The following is a 17,996-nucleotide window of genomic DNA, read 5'->3' on the forward strand; positions in this document are numbered from 1 at the left end:
TACCTCTGCTGTCTGTTTTGTTGTTAATCTGGCCGGTTTTGTACAGCCTATAATTTAGCCTGTAATTTAGCCTTTACTTTAACTACTGTTTTTGTCCAGATCTGCCTAGCGCCAGGTAAAGTGCAGGTGCTTACAGTGTAGACACCTGTCAAATCCTGCAGGTAATTGACATTAAATGGCTGTATGTGAATCACATAATCTTACCATGTCGATTTTAAAAATGTCATAGCTCTATTGATTTTTTAACACGTACAAACAAAACAACAGTACACAATATTTTCCTTCTAAGAAATCTGTTTTGAAAATAAAATTTAGCATTTGAAATTTAAAATATTATAACAGCAAGAACTCGATACAGTGAGCAGGTGCAGTAGAGTTATGAAACACTATGTCCGAACAACTAAAACTATGGTTTTCATGAATTTTACAAGTGAGTCTACATCGCATTGCATGTTCAGATAATTAGTTTGTGATATTCTATTGTTTGTGCGTGGATATCTAGAGAAATACGTGTCAGTAAAAATAGTAAAATGACCCGGAAAACAATTTTTTTTAATACTCTTTGGTCCGATAGTGTCTGATGTCGCGAATTAGCGACATACCGTAATTAGCATGAAAATAATTCCAAATTTAAAAACAAAAAAATACCTTTAAAATTCAACAGAAAATTAGCACAGAGAATCTTTTACACGCTTAGAACATAATACAGACATTAATGAGTTAAAAACAAAGAAAAAAGAAGTGACGTTAAACTCGTTAATTAGCACTTTCTTGAGTTGGCAGAAGTCGACGATAATTTTTGTACCAAATCTTTTTAAATAGGCTATTTAATTATGTTTTTAAAATTGTGATTTAATTAAGCTCATTAAATAATTAACGCGATGTCTCGCATCACAGGAAGGCGTCACCGTGGGGTGCTAATTTGTGTTTAAGGGAAAGGGGAGGTAAGGGGGTGACGGGGTCAGAAGGTGCTCAACTATCGACATGTTTAACATTAGAACGTCACCACTGTCAATACAACTGGTTCATGTAGATTCTGTGTGGCCTACTGTTTGTACTTTAGTTGGTAATGAGATATGACAAGGGTGGAAGCGAGGATTATCTCTGGGATATCGAGATTAGGTAGAGTTAGCTCAAAGTTACGATCTGTGGAGGTAAATGGTCGTAACGTTTACACGTCAGATGAGGGGTGGGGGAGGGGGGAGGTGATGTCGTGGGGGATGGTGGTTTCTGTACACGCTTGGCTGTACTAAACAAATTCTCGAACTGTGTCAAATATATGTGTGGCGATAACATTGTATGTGTTAATATATAAGCTGTAATATACGCTGCTTTACACGCTGTTTTATATATATATATATATATATATATATATATATATATATATATATATATATATATATATATATATATATATATATTGGATACACTGGAAACGATAGGCTATTCGATGTCACTTACTGTTCAAAAGGATAGCCTTCAAAACGTCTAGAAAATTTTTCAATTATCTGAACAAAATAGATGTTCTCATTAAAATTCATATTTTAACCCCAAATAGACTTTAGAACATACTTTTTTCTTCGATGTGATATTGTTTTTCTTTTTTCTTTTTAAACATTGAATATTTTTTAAAAAATAGATAAAATACTTCACAAGGTAGTGTGTCAGTCACTCCGATTCAAACTCCTCGCTATATTTACCTGGACTTCATTGGCGTATTAGAAAAAATGTGTGTACCCAACGTAAATTTTATAAAAAATATCTCAGCGGTTGCAAATGTAAAAATAATAAACCGGGAGTGATCTCCCCTAAACTTTCTCGAATATTCTTATATAACTTGGAATATAGACATGATTTTTAATTACTTAAACTTTTAAAAATAGAATAGAATCTCATAAAAAAAATAATTGCGCACCAAGCGAACACAAAAAAAATGTGCATAATAGTGCGCAACATTATTAGTACTTTATAAATTTACATGCGTTTTTTGAGAAATCGGAAATAGCGTAAATTGGTACTTCCCGTCAACGGAAATTACTCAAAATTTTAAAGACGATAGAGAATTAGATCTTTTACTTACATGTGAAATTTCATGCATCTATCTGAAATAGTACTCAAGTTATAGGCTTTTGAAAAATTCAAAGTAGGAAAAGTACCACTTCCGGTTATCGGAAATCGCTCAAAATTTGTTACGGATCTACGATTTTGATAAAATACTTATATATGAAATTTCATCAACCTAACTGTAACGGTACTCAAGTAATCGTGTTTACACACAGACACACAGACACACAGACACACACACAGACACACAGACACACAGACATACGGACAAGATTGCAAAATTATGTTTTTCCGTATCAGTGAGGTGTAAAACGTCGAGATTTGTAAAAATCTCGGTTTTTTTTTTGCACGATTACAATACTTTCCCTATACTTCGTATATACGAGAAAGTAAAAATAGGTACATCAATGATACATCGCTGAACCAATGCTAAAAATACTTTATCAGTCGAGTAAGGCGAAAAACCCTCCTCGAGTTTTCGATAAAAGGCAGATAATCGAAGTTTTGCCAAAAAAATCGTCTAGAAGCAATAGATTAATTTTATTTGATTAACAATTACGTAAACCCGATACTTTACAGTAAAAATATTTTGAATACAATAGACATTTAAAGCAATGAAATAATTGAAATAACTAATTTATTTTTTAAGTTTCATCACTTAGAATGTTAATGTAATTTCATCATTTAATTTATAAAATATTTTTTATATCATCTAAAACCACAAATTATTAAAATTTGAAATCGGACCCGTAAAATATAAAAAAGAATGTTACATTATGGACCCAACCCCCACCCCACCCTACCCTAAATAACGCTACATAAAATTTCTCTTGGTTACTTGGTTAACCATTTCTAAAAACCGACCCCCCCCCCTTCCCCCACATCATCTCATTGGCCAATGTGTTATTCGAGCTCTATACGATCGCATTACTTTATATACTTTTATATTACAGGCCGTACTTGATAGTATGTGCAACTTAAATAAGTTGTAAAACTAAAATAAATTACGAAAACTTAATATCATCTAATTAACTAATCATCTAGTACGTAACAGCGATCCCTTACCTGATTACTAAAACCATTACTGCTAATTAAACTCTAGTTAATTTTTCTTTCACTCCCTAACACCACTAAATCACGTGCAGCCATAATGTACTCACCTAATCTTCCACTGTTCACTACAAATCTGCCGGTGTCAAGTTTTGCGTCACTATTTTTGTTCCTATCAAACTCAAGCACTTGGTAGTTCCCTCACAATCACTTGCCACAGCCATACATCGTAGTGGTACACGACATCCAATCAAGCAATCCGCTGTCAATGGCAACCAACTTCTTCCTATACCTACAACGTTTAAGTAGACCGCTTTATAAAAATTGTTTTTGAGGCTTGATTATTTATTTAAAAAATTTAAAGAATGTGATGTTTGTTGAGTTAATCTAATAAAGTTTGAGTAGTTTCTGGAAATGTTAAACTTAATCTAAACTCGTCTGAAGCTTGGCGGGTCTACTGCAGAGGGAACGACGCGGAGAGCAGTGATGAGCTGTGTTTTCATGCGCTGGAGCCTCCCTTCCCCCTCGTGATGAGGGATTAGCCAATCAACGCGTCGCGATACTGTTGCCGCGCGTCGCGGTAGCAACGTCAGCCATTGTTTTTTGTAATTTTTTTCAATGAGGAAAGAATGGAGGGGGGGGGGGAGTAAATGTGGATGGGGGTGAACCGTGGGGGCGCTAGTGATGGGATGTGGGGGCGTATAATGCAAGTATACACTAGTCAGCTGACGCTGGCGATATTTATATAGCGAAGCAATAATTGGCTTAAAGACATAATTGGTAATGACATTGACCCGCAGATGAGACGGGTCATTAAGTCTAAAATTGATTTCATTGAAAATTCCTTAGTCAGGAAGTGGGGGTGGCGTGTATGAACAGTGTGGTGGAAGGGGGGGGGGGGTAAATAAGAGGATGCGGGCTTAAGGCAGCCTAAGTAAGCAAAAAAGTACGTGATGTTCATTTTCTATAGGGCTGGTAAGTAGGTCACCAACCAGTTCTACGGTTCAATAAAACCTGCGTGAGCCATAGAACTGTTTATTGACCTACTTACCAGCCCTATACTCGTGACCCACGTGGCAGGTGAAGTAGAGTACACATGTTTCTGTGACCTCGGATAGTTTAGTAAGCACTACAACCTTGATAACCTGTTCAAATCATTACTTTAGAAAAAAATTGTGTTTTTATTGTAAATTGTTCAATAAACTGTAACGCTATACCTAAATCAAGATCAAAACCATTAGGGTAGTTAAAGCAGCTGGTTTATTTATAACTGTATTGACGTAGGAAAAACAGTCCAAAGTGAAACTGTCTATGTGGTAGTTTACGCAGGAGCATCACCTCACTAAGTGACACCATTTAAGAAGGGGAGAGATGACACCAAAACAAACAGATCTAACACTTTAGTAAAATATGCTGTTTTTTTCGCTGATAATTATTTTTAAATTATTAAGGTAATAAACATCTTTGAGCATATGTGGGACACCATCATGAATTCCCGGGGGTGGGGGTGACACCAATATCACCTATGTAAAACTTATGTAACAGACTGTACTTTTGGTATTGCTTATTTATATTGTATTTAGCATGAACTTGTATGAAAGTAGAGTACCTGGCCAACGGAAAGACTGTGTGAGCGACTAATCATGTTTTCCATGCTTTTTGTTATATCGCTCACTGACATTAGGGGAGAGAATGAAGGGAATAAAAGGGGAGAGTAGGTGGACAAGGGGTGCCTGTATAGGAGAATGTAAGACGTCAGCATGTCACTATGTTTCTGGATTGTACTTGGATTATTTTTATCCTAATATGGATTTATTATCATTATTCCTTATGGATCTATCTTATTAACGTAAATAAAGTTGGAAAATGAAATAACTGTTCATCGTCTCTATTGAAGAAAGAACTCACAATAACAACGTATTGTCTCATCGGCAAATACAATTTGTTACAACTTACAAACATTATTGTGGGGGGATGTGTAACCTTCCGTTACTTAGAGTCTCCCAAAGTTTGGCAAAGTTGACAAATTTATTTACTGTTTGACACTTTTAACGCATTTAAGAGTTGAAAGGAAGCATATATCCCAAAAAGTTGTCAGACAGATAAGATTAGGCGATTAAGCAAATGTACTGAGCTTAGACCCTCGATTAGAAGAAGCTCGTTAGCCGGGAAGAGCAACACAACTAGAAAAAAAACAACTCCAAAAACAACGTTTGCCTTGTAGTTAGTTCTTGGTTGAACAAAGGCTATGGGAGCACACTTAGAAAAGCAGGCTGAAAATGGAGTCAAGAGGATATGGCGCATAAGAATTGGACATGCGCCTCCAATATTACAACAAGCAAGATTTTTAAAAAGAATTTAAAAAATTGTAAAAATAACGACATTATGGTGCTTGTACACATAAAAGAAGCCGCATTACACCGAGTAAAGATGGCGGCATAAATACGGATACCAAAACACATTTTTTTTTTAGTTTTATAAATTTTGAGTGGATGCTGTCCCCTGTAGTAAAATTATTCAGTTAAACATATACACAGTTTTTGAAGATTTGCATCTTACTTTTTTTTAAGCATACTGCGCCGCATTTAACGACATGTCTTCAATATAATAGTGTACATTCTTGTCGTGTCTTTTCATCAACCTCGCCTTTATATCCGAGTTTAGATCATATCTATGACACAACAGACGTTCTAATTTTTTCTAATCCCGCGTCAAATATCATAGCAGGTGGCACGCCGGCCCCACGACGCCGCGGGCGCCCGGCAGAGCCGGCACTAAATGAGCCACGGCCACCGTTAGCCGGCACACAAATGAGCAGCGGCCGGTTCCAGAAATGTCACCCGCAACAATTAGTCCGGCAAATGCCCAGAGGGCAGAAGCCTGGTACCTTTTTCTTTCCTTCTGGAAATAGAAGATATTTGTTGTGCTTCTGACCACGCCCACCCCCTCCCTTTATTAGAGGATCTTGTGGTGGAGGCTTTTGAGGCGCGCAGTTCTAGGACTCCGTGCAGTTGTTTCCCTTGCTGTGTTGGAGACACAAATTTAAACACGTTTTAACAATCAGTGTTGAATGGTCAGGTTCTTTTAATAAACACAGGGAGGATACCAAGGCAAAATTATTTTTCGTAAAGATTTATTAGCTTAAAAAATCGCACTTTTTAAAAAAAATAGCTTTATAAGTTCAAGACAAGAATTATTACTTTATTGTAGAATTCATGTTGCGGGGAAGTATTTGAGCATGTGAAGCCACAAAGTATTAAAGGACTGTGGCTTCACTTCTCCAAAGGACTCTGTTTTGGCCGATTTTGTTCAATAAGGCCTTTGAAAACAAAGTGCATACAGTCTTTGTAAGAGGTTAATAGCTTTATGCCGGTTAATCAGGCAATTCTAAATACCTCGATTTTCGTTCGAATCTTGTAATATCAATATCACCAACAATTCGTTAAACGAATTTGAGTATACATCTCTACACACACATACACACACACACATACACACACTCACATACACACACACACAAACACACAAGCACACACACTCACAAATAGTTTCCTTTAAAATTTTCAATACTTTACTGATTTTAAGGACAACGTTTTGGTCCCTAATTTTGTCACTGACTAAATGTTAATTCCAGCTATTATTATGTGGTTGGGAAAAAAACATGATATATACCGTTGGAATACTTCAACTACCTTATATAGTAATATCGTGGGTCTTTGATCAGATATAATGGAATGTTCCAACCATTCGAATATCTTTTTGCAGTAAGAACAATCTTATACGCTTTTACCAGAAACTATGGGATATGCCAACACCTACAAATGGTGTGGCAAAGAAACAATCGAAGTTCCCAAATGATGGTATTTGTACCGGATCAAATGGGATCCGATACAACGTCCGCTAGTGTGTTTCTCCCCCATCCCTCCCGCCCCCACCCCCAAATAATAAAACGAACTCCAGGTCTGAACAAAGTAGCTTTGTTGTCCTGTAGATAACCCTGGGTGTACACCCTAGGGTCGGGGTAAATCTTGTAAAGTCTGGGTCAGGCTTACAAGGTTTTAGAGAAACTTTTAGGTGACTCAAACAAACGCACTGTTCGGACCATGTTCAAATATATATATGACGTTAGTAGATTATATTTGTTAGAAACAGGTAAACCAACCCAGTTTCTAGACATATTTCAAGTATAACATATCTAAACTGGTTGTAGTTTTTAGACTTATCACAAGTAAAAAATAAAAAATGGTAGTAGTTTTTAGACCTATCAACATTTAAATGGCACTTGTTTTTACTACTATAACAGATATAAAATAACTAAACTAGCATTGATTTTTAGACTTATCACGCGTATAAAATAATTGAAAGAGCACTGTTTTTTTAGACTTATTCAATACTGGATTCGAGCTCGGGGCTTTCAAGCCAGTATTCACTCTACCCCCCCCCCCTCTTTCTATCACACCACCCCATATGCTATTTGAGTTACGCAACAAAAAACAATCCTCTTCAAATGCAAATAATTTAACAGCATTCTCTACCCATAAGCAACACTTCCCACCAATAAATTATTGCATGCTGACGTTTTACTCACACACAAAAATCATACGTCAGCGGTTTCTGCGTACAAATTTGATTAGCTTCCTGTCGCCCAATGAAATGCCTTGTCTTTGATGCCATCAATCTATGTCGTCTGAACGCCTTATCCGTGCAGCCTTCAAGTCCATCTCTCACTGAGAAAAGTTGTCACGAACCGACAATTTATATACGATTTCTCCACTCTAAAAATCGATTTTTTCCCCGAATATACAAGTATACATTCAGAACAATATTTGTATCGAATAATTCAACTTTTTACGACCCCCATCAACAGAAAACAGACCCACCCTTATTATAATCCCATCCATGATATAAATACCCGTATAATAGTTCGAGGACTAATAAAAAAATTAAAGCATATTGTTATCGGGGTAAGTAATTGTAGCAAAATTTGACGTCTGAGCGTTTGTCAATATGTCACGGTAACAACGACATGCGCCCTCAAGCGAAACGATTTGTGTTCTGTTGTTGTGTGCGATACGGTTGGCTCAATGTTGTGTGACATACTGTTGGCTCAACGTTGTGAGCCATACATTTGGCTCAACGTTGTGAGTCATACAGTTGGCTCAACGTTGTGAGCCATACTGTTGGCTCGGCTTAATGTCGTGAGCCATACTAGTGGCTCCACGCTCAGAGTTATCTTTTGTTATGTTTACCCTCGTTCTGTTAGCGACGGAGTGGGCAAACGATAGATATTTATGTTTCTCTTCTGAAATTAATTAAAACCATACCCTACAAATGAATACAAATGTTTACTTCAAAACACCGAACAACCCCTTACTATCTTAACTCTATAATGACCCGTGTTTTATACATTGCATGAATATATATGTGGACACCAACTCACCGCCGCTACAACGAGTGATCGTTACTACTTAAAGGTTATCTCCCCTTTTGATATTGAATACAGTAATTGTTACATGAATTTTAATGACTATTTTTAACATCTAATTTTATTAAAAATTAGATATTCTTCCGTTGTTGACATTTTTTAGGAAGCCAAAAACTATGTTTCAAAATTTTAACACAAACAAGTCCCTACACAAAGAGAAAAAAAAAGCTTGTAAGAATTTTCCTTTTACAAATGCCCCTGCTAATCAATGTATGTAGATATTTTGAGAAAGTTTTTTTTTTCGTATATTTCCGGTTCGTCTTTTTGTTTAGTTAGTTTCGGATGCTGGCGTTAGGTAAATCTCTCCAAGGCACTGGGGTTTCTTTCGCTGGTTCCTTTGTAAAGGTTGTATTGTTAACATTTTTAAAAAAAAATGCTAAAACGCAAGTTTTTATATAAAAAAAATATTTCCGCAGCTTAAAAAAAGTTTAAAACTTTAGAGTACATAAACCTTAAATATGAATAGGTTTAATTATAAATCAAGAACTCATATACTCTCAAAAAAAGTATAAATAGAAATTAAGTCTTATTTTCTTTCGTATAAGTTTGCTTTGTTTTTTTTTCAAACATTTTACATGTTTACCATTTAGGTTTTTTACCCAAATAATTTTGTTTTTAAAATTCTAAATTCTATGTGTAATTAGTAGCAAAATTCTTCTTTGGCAGGTAAATATAATTTAAATTTAGTAATACTACATTTTTCAGAATCATCACTTAAAGCAACACAATGGTATAATAGTATGGTGCATGTCGGTCGTATTGATGACTTATTTAAGTGCAGGGGTGGGGGCGGTACGATGCTGCATTGCATCGATCTCGTCTACATCATCACCGAAACGTCAACGGCAGAATGTCGTGTTAAAGTCATGTGATCGTGCACGTGATAAGAAGGATTCTATTTTTATATTGCAGTTCACAACATCTACGTTTTTTTTTTCTCTCCTGTATGGCGTGCGACTACTGCTTGAGTCTAAAGAGACACTTGCGCGGGTCATATGCGCGAACGTCATGGGAAGTGTTTTTGATTCGTTTGATGGTATAAATCACGTCACGCAATTTATAGACACGGCAGTGGGGTGACTTGTGTCAAGGTTCTGTTACGGGGGTGGGGGTGGGGTTATATTAGAGGGAGGAGGGATTTATTGCATTGCATACATTTTTTGTTAATTATTGTTAAAAATGTAAATTCTCTTAAAGAGTTATTTATGTGTATGTGTGTGTATGTATGTGCTTGTACGTTTGTGTGTTAGGAAGCGTGTGTGTATGTGTGCGTGCAGTGTATGTTTTCGTGTTGGTATGTGCGCGTGTGAAACTGGATGGTGTTTATACTTTTCTTACGATATTTAACGACCGGGGGGGGGGGAAGTGTCAGGTTACACACTGCTTGACATCACACATGTATGACATCAGAGTTTCTTCCAGGCATTTCTTCAGCGGGGGCCGAGTCCCTTCTCCCCCCCCCACCCCCCCCCCCCCCCCAGCCCCGAAGAAAGTCTACAGCCCCCACCCCCAGCGGACGAAATTGAATTTATATAGCAGATATATACTTTTAACAGCGCCCCCCCCCCCCCGCGGTTCCCCCATCCTCTCGGAAATTTTAGTCCGCCCCCCCCCCCCTACCCCGAGAAAAAAGTGGAAGAAACACTGGAAATACTGGGGGTAATATATATATATATATATATATATATATATATATATATATATATATATATATATATATATATATATATATATATATATATATATATATATATATATATATATATATATACATATATATATATCCAATTGATGATAGGTAGGATAATAAGTGGTTAAAATAGCATAACTTCACTTAAGGTTACTTAAGGTTAAAATTAGGTATAGCGGTTAGGCTGTGGTTTAACATTAGGTTAGGTATATCGGTTAGACAGTGGTTAAACATTAGGTTAAACATTCATCCTTAGATCCCACGTCATATTAAAGTTACCGCCAACCACACCAGCTACAGTAAACAAACAGATATACTTAATGAATGGAAACAGCACTATCAAGAACCCAAGATACGACTTGAATTATTTTAACCAGCTATCTGTGGCTTGTGAATCGTGCGATCGGTTAATCACAATTTCCGGTGTTGTATAGTGTTTTCCGGATATCACCTCCTCACCTGTTTGACCGCACTAGATTCCAGAAAATCAGTTGCACCATATTATATCTATATCTATATATATATAATATATATATATGTATGTGTATATATAAACAGAGGCGTCGCGAGGCGTGGGCGGTGGGTGCGGACCATTTAGGTGGGGGGGTGACATCAAGACGCGAAGAAAAAAATTGTAAAATATATAGAAGAAAATTTTTTGTCAGATCAATTAAAAGATTAGATATAAAAAGTAGCTTAAGTACAAAGTGACAATCCCGACAAGCTGCGGGTTGGGGAAGGGGGGGGGGTGATACTACTGAGGAAAACGTACTATCTAGAGTGAAAACAATGTTACATCCAGCTGTATGAACATTGTTGCTTTGCTGTTAATATTGCACTCTTAAAGATTTCTCTCGGGTGGGAGGGGGGAGGGGGGTGACACCAACTGCAAAATTTACGCAGGAAATAAAAGTTTGGATGAATATATTCAACAAGTGATTAGTCAATTAATAACTGGGGTGGGTTGACACCATATATAATATTTTACTGTGAAAACGTTGCTTTTAGCCACTCGAGTTATTGGTGGATTAAAATAATGTTCTTTGGCTAAATCAGAGGGGGTGACACCAATTGCAGATAGATAATTATATAGGCATGTATATATATATATATATATATATATATATATATATATATATATATATATATATATATATATATATATATATATATATACATATGTATATATATATAGGCCAATATATATATATATATTGTTTTAATGTATTTATACTTATTTGTATTTATATATTGCCACGTGCACACAGCAGCTTGTAAACATTGCCAGAACGATCTTCCATGATTGTCGCTACCCCACTTACATGTAATTATTCTCTTATCATTCCTGACATTTTCAAGCGTGACATACGCACTCTATGGACAACTATTCGCACTGTTGCCGTATGTTTTCTGTGCCTGTTTATTTGCTACTCTATGTCTTTTGGTATTTGATCGTAATATTTAAAATATGATTTAAATCAAGACTAAATTAAGTTGTTGGTTCTAGGTTAGTTTTTTTTTCTTATCGCTTCCTTGAACGTATTTATTCTTTTCATCTTTACAAATGGACATTTCATCAAAACGGTATCCACTCACCTTTCTTTAAAACTCTGTCCCTCCCAGAGTTTCTTCCAGGCATCTCTTCGAACGAAATGAAATTTATATAATTTATATAGAAAATATATACTTTTAACAGTGTCTGCCCCCCCCCCCCAAAGAGAGAGTCTACTGCCCCCCCCCCCCCGAAAATTTTAAGTGCCCCCCGGGAGAAAAAAGTCTGGAAGAAACACTGGTCCCTCCATCCCACCCGTTACACTCTGTCCCTCCCTCCCACCTTCTAGATTATGTCCCACATACCCATCTGTTTTTCATACACGCTGTATGCAAACAATTACACCATCTCAACTCTCTTGAATACTCCGTATACGATAAAGTATGGAGGTGTAAAACGGCGAAAACTCAGAATTTCACTTAATTTTTTGTGCACGATTACAATACTTCCTCAATGCATCGCTAAAAGGGAGAGTAAAAGACTATTTAAACTTGGACATTTCGCGGTATAAAATAAAAATGAGTTGTCCAATTTATCAAGATCGCGCCTTGTTTATCAACAAACAAACAGAACACCCCCCCCCCTACACCCCCCCCCACACACACACAGAAGGATAGTTTCTATTAGGTTATAGTTTTTGTTGCTCATGTTTTGCTAACACAGGCCGACATCCAAATTGAACCAGGGGCCCCATTATTCTGTTTAGAGAAATGTGGGCCCTCGTTATCGACTCCATTAATTTTCTTAATTTATTATTTGATTTTAGCGTTTAAATAAAACATTGCTTGAAAAATTATCTCTTTGTAAAAAAATATTGCTTGAGTTTTAAGCAAACGATTGCTGCTTGATAATAATGTTTCGTATTTTTTTTTTATTGATGAGTTCAGAGTTTAAAAAAAAATGTAACTGCAATACTTTAAAAAAGGAATAAATGTAGTTAAAAAAAATTACGCAATAGAGAGCATTTCTTTTCGTAGAGTCTAAGAATTAGACAAATGGGAAACAGTTGAGAGGGGGTGGGTTGAACTTTTATTTAAATGAGAGGAATGTGGTGTGGTGGGGGTGTGGGTTGGGGTGGGGGGGGGGGGCGAAAGCTATTTAGTTTTCCTTTTCGTATTACAGGCAGTCAACAAATAATGAATTCCTTTTTGCTTTAACCAAACAGTATCCTCGAATGTGTTTCTTAAAGCGTTGCTCGTGTTTTCAAGCTCTTGCTTAGGGGTGATCAGATCTGGGTTTTTTTTTTCAATTTAGCAGCAACGGGGCTATGTCCTAACCAGTGGCGTAGGCAGAGGGGGGGGGGGGGGGTTAAGGGGGGTCATAACCCCCCCCCCATAGACCCCTCGGTATATATAAAAAGTATGCGGGGGGTGCAAATCGAAAGTTTGAAAGGGGGGGGGATGCAAATCGAAAGTTTGAGGGGAGGGGGAGTGCAAATCGAAAGTTTGTCCCCGGCTAAAAATTGGAACCCCCCCCCCCCCCCGCCTTGAGACTATCCTGGCTACGCCACTGGTCCTAACCCACAACTCCGTGGTATTGGGTGGAGGAGGGGTAGGGGCATTACTTCTTCACAAACTCATGCTATAATTCCCTATGCTCTGCTGGCCTGGGTGAGTTTACAAAAGACAAGCATATCAAGTCGGTGATGTCGCCTAGACATCTCTTTTACTTCTTCGCATTCCCTCCCCTGGCAGGATTGTCTTTGAAAGTCTTCTGCACTTTTTTTTCCCCCAACACTTTATCGTCAGTTGAAAGCTTTTCTAAAGCAATTGAAATTGGTTAAATTGTCAAATAAAAGTTCAAAAATGTGTACAAATAACCTTTTGTGTAAGATTAGTTTCATAAGGGCAAATATACTGGTAATTTTTTTTAACATTTTTCACACTCCTTATTGTTTTTAATCCCTGGAATATGGATTTTTGCTTACGTTTTAGGATTTTTACAAAATTTTAAAATGAACATATCCAAATGTAATGTATTAATTATTCACATGTAATGTATTAATTATCCACATGTATTGTATTACTTATCCAATCAACTCTAAACTTTTAAATAAAAAATAATTATTGCAGGCCTATTCCTGAAACTTATTTTTAGAACACACGGGCTTAAGGTTTATACATAATTTTTTTGTTGTGAAGTAAAGAAAAATTACTAGAACTCTTCATCCGAATCGGTATAAAATACTTCGCCAAATAGGTGGAACGTTTCGGCCGAATTGGTCGAATTTTTCTGCCTAAGAATTCCGTCACACACGACAGAGCAATAAATAAACCCAAAGGTCGCAGCGTCACAAAAACAAATTAGCCAAATGTTAAGACAAAATAGCAAAGGTCATGGCGACACAAAAACAAATTAGCCAAATGTTTAGACGATCTAAGCTGTGGACAGAGCATAACAATCCCTTAATTACACTTAACTCCGCTCATTTGATGCCCAGGATGCTCTCACTTGCAACAGTAATCAATTGAACAGTGAAATGTCAACCGAGTAATTATTCCTTTAATATACATCAGGAAAACAAAGGTTGCATTAAGTAAATAGGTGAGTACAGAATGTGAGGCAAACATAAATCTTGTACAAGAAAGATGTTGTGGTGGTGATGTAGTATGACCTTGGGTGAATTGGGTGAGTAGTAAGTAAAGCACTCTATCAAATCTGACGTACAGTTTATCCTTGTAAAGTAGAGTGCTCCTGTTTAAGTGACCTCGGCATATAAAGTGAAAATGTGGTCAGAATTAAAATTAAACCCATCCGCTTTTATTTTCCTTAACGTGAGGTGGGTACTCATCAGAGATGGGTCGATTCAGGGACATTCTACTGCCATGAAATAGGAAGTGAGTAGATTCAGTGATAGCCAGTGAGTTTTTGCCTTGATATTTAACACAGAGATAAAAGGCAATCAAGTATTGTGGGTGTGTTAAATATGTATAATCAAATTTGGAAAAGGTCAGCTGTAGGAGAAGCAGAAGCAGCCGGAATGTCGTGGGATAAACTTGGAGAAATGTCCCATAACCGAGTACCATGGAGAGGAGTGGTTGAGTCCCTTTGTTTCACAAGTAGTCCAATGGATGATGATGATAATGAAACACGTTTAATATTACTATTAGAATTCATGAATGCTAGAATATGATGTTATTGTTGATTTGCTTACATTGTGAATTATTTGAATTATTTGAAAATAATTTTAACAGTAACAAAAAAACATGTTGAAAAAAAAACTAAGGATACACAACTTTGTGTTTTATCTTTGTATAATAAAATACATGGGAGCTCCACTAAGTTTCTCGTATGTATATAACAATAAAGGTTCGGATGGCACTCCCAGTGGTGTTTGAAGTTTGTGACAAACTGCTTGTTTTATGAGAAGCTTAAATTTCTGTATTCTGCTTTATGAGAATAATGATAGTTTATAATTTTTCGAAATTTGATGGTTTTTATAAACCGGAAATAGAGTAAAGTAGATCTTCAGAAACCAGAAACCGCTCATAATTTCGTTCGCCTGACTGAAACGCTAGTTATCGTGTATTTAACGGACACACATACAGACGCACACATACAGACACGATTACAATACTATTCTAGTACAAAAATAAATTGAAATACTAGTGTTAAATGTGTAGTTGTTATTTACTTCTAAATTAAAACTTTAAAAAATGGATGTGTTGGAGTTAATTAAACAAACATAAAGAGGCCTACATCTTGTTTTCTTATCGATCATAAAAAAAACATCTTGAATTCACGGCCACAGAATTTCTAGCACTCAACCCCATTGATTACCTATTACTTTTATTTTCCTCTCATTGTGCATATCATCACAAAGTAAGAAAAGAAGACAAACACCTTACGACTTTTTTTAATAACATAACTCAACATTCACATTGATTATAAACATTACTGGTTCATTAAAGACGGTTAAATGCTGGTGGTATTTATAAAATGTCACTGACGTCATATCTCTCGCGCTGTGTGACACTTATCTACCTGACATTGACATCCAGGTAACCAATTTCCTACCTGGCCAGGTCTGTCACAGATGACGCAGATGTTTCCATATGGCCACTCAGACTAATCTCCCCCCTCTTTCTTGGTTTCACCAAGGTCTAGACACAATCACATTAATTAGCTCTGCTTTCGTGCTCGTCCTTAAATAGTGCCACACGGATTGAACATAAACAAAGGGAGGTAAGTACTGACAGTATTACGAAAGGGGGGTAATCATATAAGGTAAGCTATAAAATGTGTTGCATGATGGCTGCTATTTGCATAGAAGTAAACAACATCTATGGTTTACTAAAAAAACATGAACAATTTAATCAATGTTTTTTCATGCGTTGACAGTAGAAATAATACTTTACAAAGATATATTTTTAGCAGCAAACAAATAGTGTAGACATTAAAGTAAAAACCCCAAAGCTGTATTAAATAAAATAATTTACCTTCTAAATTGGTCCTGTGTCACAACGATGATTTTTGTAATCTAAAAATGTTCTAATCGAGGTATTCCATATAATTATTAACCCTCTCCACGCCTCGTCAGACACATCTACCCTCTCCCCCCTCTCCCCCTCTATCCACTTACCCTCAGACACGAAAACCCCACTTTCCCTTTAACTGTTCCACCGACCCCACCACCCACCCCAACATCAATTTCGAATATCTATTCATTTACTTTTTTAAAGTTCTAAATCTTGTTTCTTTCCCCTCATTTTTTACACAGCAACCTTTTGAAAACTCAATGCGACCAGTACATAAAAAAAACACTCTTTTAACTAGTCAACTTAATTTGTTTCCCTACATAGAAAATGCTCCACTGTCCCATTGACCCTCTCTGAAAAATATCCTTTCCACTCCCCACACAGACTTCTGACACTTTTATTTGACCTTCACCCCTTTTACTGTCATCCTTTGCAATTTTTTTTATAATCATATACATGACATCATGTAAATATTCATTATGTACATGTTCAAAACCTTTCGTTTTCATTTGAAACTATGTAAAAAATGTGATGTTGATGTACTTGTTTTAATTGCAAATAAAAGCATTAAAAAAAAAAAAAAATTATTAACCGATGTTGTAATTATATCTCAGTGTCTCTTAGACTCAATACCCATTTGGCTAAAAGCCTCCCACAGTAAACAAAAAAATGTAGACACGTGGAATAACCCCACGCTGATCAGGCAACAAGGAACACACCCCCTAAATAAAAACACATGTTCACAAATGGTCCATTTCTTCCTCGATTTTTTTTTGTTATGAAATTGGCATTATTTTTTCCTCTCGATAAAACAAAACGGCTCTAATTTACGGCCACAGAATTTCTAGAACTCAAGTTGCGTTTGTCGGTGCCCCATTGTTTCCCTCTAGCTTTTACTTTACTCCTCTAGGCGCATATCATCATCCGAGTGAAAAAAAAATTAAGACGAAAATCTTACAATAATTTTAATAACATTGCTCGACATTCACATTGATTATAAACATAACTGGTTCATTAAAGACAGTTCGATACTTAACGCTTCCGTATTTTAAAACAACAAACACAAATTTAACTACAGGTTAAAATATTATGCTACTGGTATTTATAAAATGTCACTGACGTCATATCTCTCGCGCTTTGTGACACTTATCTACCTGACATTGACATCCAGCTAACCAATTTCCTACCTGGCCAGGTCTCTCACAGATGACGCAGATGTTTCAATATGGCCACTCAGACTAATCCCCCCCCCTCTTTCTTGGTTAAACCAAGGTATAAACACAATCACATTAATTAGCTCTGCTTTCGTGCATATCTTTAATTAGTGTCACACGGATTGAACATAAATAAAGGGAGGTAAGTACTGAGAGTATCACTGAAGGGAGGTCATCATAAAATAAGCTGTAAAATGTGTTGCATGATGGCTGCTATTTGCGTAGAGGTAAACAACACCTATTTTTTTTTACAAAAACAAAATTAACAATTTTAGTTAATGTTTGTTTATGCTTTGACAGTAGAAATACTACTTCACAAATATGTATTTTTAGTAGCAAACAAATAGTGTAGACATTAAAGGAAAAACCCCAAAGCTTTATTAAATTAAAGAATTTACTCTCTATATTAATTGACAGCTGGTCGGACTCCGTTTCTTTACTCTAAATATTTTCTAAAGACAAC

General features: G+C 36.3%; 1 protein-coding gene across 1 annotated transcript in view; it reads right to left on the minus strand.

Annotated features, from left to right (window-relative positions):
• The window catches only part of LOC131956134 (uncharacterized), a 36,386-nt gene extending 32,774 nt beyond the window's left edge, over positions 1 to 3,612 (minus strand). Inside the window, exon 1 of the mRNA XM_059320557.1 lies at positions 3,225 to 3,612. The gene's annotated coding sequence lies outside the window, so the exon portion shown is untranslated. The remainder of the gene's footprint in view (positions 1 to 3,224) is intronic.
• Between the last annotated feature and the right edge of the window lie 14,384 nt (positions 3,613 to 17,996).

This window comes from Physella acuta, unplaced genomic scaffold (assembly GCF_028476545.2).
Source record: "Physella acuta isolate Inbredline_101_S28 unplaced genomic scaffold, ASM2847654v3 ptg001129l, whole genome shotgun sequence".
NCBI classification, from domain to species: Eukaryota; Metazoa; Mollusca; class Gastropoda; family Physidae; genus Physella; species Physella acuta.